Here is a 5528-nt window from a genome sequence, read left to right on the forward strand (position 1 = left end):
AGAAGAGAAGAGAAGAGAAGAGAAGAGAAGAGAAGAGAAGAGAAGAGAAGAGAAGAGAAGAGAAGAGAAGAGAAGAGAAGAGAAGAGAAGAGAGGTCAGCAATGGACAAATGTGGTGTGGGAGAACATGAGCTTCGGGAATGCTGGGGCCCAGGGACTTGAAAGTCTTGGAAATTCAGACTTATAAGGAGGATTTCTATTTAGAGAGTTGGTATTGTTTAACAACTATTGACACTTTGTGATTCATGTTTAAAGGCAATTTTTTTGGCTATGTAATTAGATTTTTTCAGAATTATGCTTTAATTAACATACAAAGCAATGAGCTTTATTATGAGATTTTCATACACATGTGTCATTGTACCTTGTACTAATTCATCCCCCACCCTATGGTCCTCCATCATGCCTCTTCTCTCTCCTCAAATGCTCCCCTTCTGTTCTCATGTCACCGTCTTCTTGTTCCCCACCAAGTGGATTTTTTTTAAAAAGTTTAATTACATTTGTATTTTATTATTCACAGCTATTGTTTAAAACATATTTTTTAATTTTTTATTATTATTTTCTTTATTTACATTTCAAATGCTATCCTGAAAGTTCCCTATAACCCTCCCCCCTCCTCCCCTACCCACCCACTCCCACTAGTTGGTCCAGTGTTCCCCTGTGCTGGGTCATATAAAGTTTGCAAGACCAAGGGGCCTCTCTTCCCAGTGATGGCCGATTAGGCCATCTTCTGCTACCAAGTAGATTTTTTTAACCTGACTCTGAAGAAAGAACTAGCAGGTTAGAAAAGATGTTGTCTCAGCAGCCCAAGCAAGCTTTGGGTTAGAGTAGAAGCTACAAGTTGGGATTGGATTCAGGACATATTTTGGTAGTAGATAAAAATGAGAGGGGCAATGAGAAATTTGGGTTTTAAAAGTATTGGTGGTCCGATTTTAAGGAATCTTAAGACAAACTTCATAGACTGCTAAAAGTAATCTCTAATGGGAAAAACAGGGTTAGGGCAAAGCATTCAAAGTCCATTGAACTTTGCAATTCGAGTATTCAGACAGTACCAGTGATTTTTTTTTTTTAGACCTCCAATGACATGTCTACCTTGTGGCACAGCCAGTTAATCTTTTGGAAATCTTTAAACCCAGAGTCATGAGTCCTCACTCACATCTAACTGAGGCAGTTTTCAATAAACTTGTCAAAAGTGATCTGGAACAGAGACTTTCGGTCTATTTGATGTTAAATGGTGACATTATTTAACACTTAGACTTTGGTATTATTTTCACCTGTGCCCTAGCTTTGACAGATGGCTTAACATTGTTGGGGCGGGGGAGGGCGAGTACATAGCAGATATTTAAACCACTCAACTGGCCAAAACAGTGTCTGTGTATAAATTTCTTAATTTTATGCTTGGGTTTTTCATACATTGCTAAAAGCTTCTGGTGTGAAAGTTAGATATTGGTTATGTCAAACTGTTATCCTAGAAAACTAGCATATGAACCAGAACTATTTCTTTGTTATACCAAGCATTCCCCATTGCTTAAGTAATTACCCATAAACTATGGCAAACAGGATACATAAAAGGAAGATATTGGAGTTTTTAAAGTATAGGAATGACATGGTCTGATTTGTGCTTCAGGGAGATCATTCAGATTGCAGAGAGAAGGACAAACAGAGGAAAGGTTAGTGGGAACAACTGGTCATGAGGGATCACGGGAATCATTCAAGTAAGAGCTTATGGCGAGCGAACAGTTCAGCCCACACTGAGCAAGCAGCTGAGACGGTGTAAAACGATTGGATTCACTTTGGATGCATTTTGTACGTAGAGATGATAGCATTTCCTGAGGGACTGGATATGGAGATTAGGGGAAAGAGATGGAGGCAAAAGATTAAGAGACAGTGACAGAAAATGACCCTCTAGGATTTTGACCTGAGTGACCAAATGACTCACAAGCATTCACAGGGAAGGAAGATTGATCTCTCTGGAGCATTTGAAGGTGAGACAGAGGAGGAAATGGGAATGAAAATTAGTCAGTGATATAGGAGATAAAGGAGAAGACTCTGGGTTTCTGGAAACTAGAGGAAAAAATAGTTTCTGAAGAAAGGAGTAATAAACTGTATCCAGCAGTGATTGTCTTACTTAGGATTTCCATTGCTGACCAAAGCAACTCTTATAAAGGACATTTAATTGGGGCTGCTTTACAGGTTCAGAGGTTCAGTCCATTATCATGAAGGTGGGAGCATAGCAGTGTCCAGCCAGGCATGGCGCAGGAGGAGCTGACAGTACTACATGTTGTTCTGAAGGCAAACAGGAGAAGACTGGCTCCCACTTGGCAAGGAGGAGGGTCTTAAAGCCCACTTCCACAGTGAGATACACTACCTCCAAAAAGGCCACACCTACTCCAACAAGGCCATACCTCCTAATAGTGCCACTCCCTCCCTGGGCCAAGCATAGTTACACCATCACATCGATAGAAGATGAGATAAAGGCAGAGGTTGGCCGTTGCATGCATCAAGTTGGAAGTTGTTCATGATCTTTGTGGAGACTGATTTTGGTAGAGTGCTGGAGAAGAAACCCAAAGGAGAGGTTGAAAAGAACAGTTTGAGAAAATAATATAGAGAAAGAAACTATGGGCAACTTCTTTAAGGATATTGTTGTGGAGGACATATAGACTGACATCAATTCTTAGAAAAGAATGTGAGATTTTATTAAACTAGCATGTGTAATAATGGGATACAGTAGACTGGAGAAATGGGTGTGCACAAGAAGAGAGGACAGTGGTCTAGGGGAGATGGCTTAGTTGGTAATGTGCCTGTCATGAAAGCATGAAGACTTCAATTAGGATCCCTAGAGAACAAGGAAAAAAGCTAAGTGTGGTAGCATGCACTTATAACCCCATCACAGGAGGACAGAGCCTGGCCAGTCAAGCCAGTTGGAGAGCCCAAGGTTTAGTGAGACATTGTGCCTCAAAAATGATAAGGTGGAGAACAACTACAAAAGACACTCAGTGCAAACCTCTGGCCTCCACATGTACACACACACACACACATACACACACACACACACACACACACACACACACACACACCAAACACCCCACACACACCACATACACACCACACACACACACCATATACATAATACACACATGACACACACACATTATTAAAAAGGACAACCATATGATATAAGCTATTTCAAATGGAGAGATGTAACCAAATAGCCTTTGGCTGAGCAATTAAGCTTATCAGGACATCTTGCAGGACAGCTAACATAATTTAGCCTTGCACTGTTCCCAGTGTTTTCAACATCTCTCCCACATCACTGCACATTGTTCTTTTGTTCATTTGGGAGAACCAGACTCAAGTTTTAACTGGTTGCTCAAAGTCAGCGGTTGAATAGCAGTAGACATCAGGTACAGAAGAAATGAAGATCATCCCTCCTAAATTCTGGGCCTTACAGACTTCTGGAAATACTTTGCGGTAAGAGATATGCATTCAAAGGATTTGGAGTCCTGCAAATATAGGTGATCAAAGGAGTTAGCGTATCTAGGCACAGATGTAATGATGAACTTATTGGTACCCAGAAGTTGATGAAGCTTGGGCAAAGTGCCCTTAAGTCAGTGATTCTTGTGCTTTATCATTCAAACCTCAAAAGATGCCTGCGAGGATATTGTGACTTTAGAGGGCTGGAGTGAAGCCTGATATTCCTCATTTCTCATCCCCTCTGACTATTGATGATAACAGGCCAGAGACCACACTTTGCAAAACACTGACAAAAGGAAGGAACCAGTTCTCTGATGATAGGAAAGCTTCATAAGAAATGTATGTAACTGCAGGCCATCATTGGGAAGAACTCAAGGGCCTTTTTTCTGTTTCTTTGGATGGCATCTGAAGGTAAATTGATCATATGATGATCTACATTGATTGCTAACAAAATGATAATGAGCACATCAATTATGTTACCAACCACCCCAAAGAAATGTTGAATTTTAGTACTATAGTCTTAACGAATGCCCAAGTTTTGCCAAATAAACATGATGAGGAAAGTTTAAATGACATTTGGTTACTTTTGTACTATGAATTTAGAGTCTATGGCTCCTACATCATTTATGAAGGAGAAAAGAGGAGCACAGGTGGTTTTCATTTCCTATCATAAAATATGATAGATTATTAATCAACATTCCAGAAATATAGCCACTCTGTATCCTCTGGGAAACCATCACTGAGTTAATAGCATCAGGCTCTACCCATCTGATGAAGAGGCTTTTACTGTGCCTCCCTGTTGGCTGACATTCTTTGGTTTAATTTTTAGATTCAGCCAGGCCCAGCGGTGGTATTAGTCTCCCTGGAGGTTTGCACAGATGAACAGTTTTCATGTAGATACTTTGTAGTTGCTTGGAGTTATCTTGTTATAAATTGGAAATGTGTTTTGGTTAAAAGCATATTTCTTTTTAAATGCCTATAATATATTTAGAGAAGTAGAATGTCTAGACTTCAGAGTGCTTTGCTGCATCCTACATCATACATTTTAAACTTTGCTACATTCTGCCAAGTTACCACGGGACATGTTGGGCTGATTTACATCCACAATCATGAGAATAATCAGGTCCCATCTTTCCCCTAATACTAGCTGTTTCTGTTTGTTCAAAGTGAGGGCAAGCTAAATGTTGAAAATATTTTAATTTGTACTACACCAACAACCAGCAAACTTAGGTTAAATGAGATGTTTTGTTGACTCAACATTTATTCCTCTGATTTGCCTTTTCTCATTGCATGCTGAGTTTTCCATTGTTCTGTTTGCCCATTCTTCATGATTTGTAGTTCTTTTTACACAAGTGCATTCGTGCACATGAGCATGCATGCATGAGCGTGCACACACACAGAGATGCATGCATGCACAGCTGCATGCACACACATGTACACATTAGCAACCATTATAAGCAGGTGATCAGGTACCACCTTTCAGTTGACATTTTCAGTTGGTATTGAATTTCTTTCAGTTGGACATTTATCTTATGACTTGTGGCTTAGGGCACACATATTCACTGTGTTTCACTTGGGAAAATGTTTTCTTTATTACTTCTGAGCATCATGTCAGGATTAGAAAGATCATTCCCATCTCTATGTATTGAAATATATTTCCCATGTACACATCTCTATATATTCTTTGATTAGTTTAATAGCATATTTTATGATTACATCTTTAGCTTTATATTTCCTTTTATTTAAAGGATGACAAACAAATTAGTGTGGGGAAATTTAAAAAGTTTTAGACATTAGCATGTCTGTTACAGGAGAGATGTCTATCTGAACTGAAGATGTAAACTTGTGAGTTGAAGTTATATTAAAAGATTTTTTTTATAGGTACAGAGTCAAAATTTAGAGCTAAGATGAAAGGATGGACTATCCAGAGACTACCCCATTCGGGAGTCCATCCCATCATCAACCACCAAACCTAGATACTAATGCTCATGCCAGCAAGATTCTGCTGAAGGGACCCTGATATTGCAGACTCTTGTGAGGCTATGCCAGTGCCTGGCA

The sequence above is a fragment of the Mus pahari genome, chromosome X (assembly GCF_900095145.1).
Source record: "Mus pahari chromosome X, PAHARI_EIJ_v1.1, whole genome shotgun sequence".
In the NCBI taxonomy this organism is placed as follows: Eukaryota; Metazoa; Chordata; class Mammalia; order Rodentia; family Muridae; genus Mus; species Mus pahari.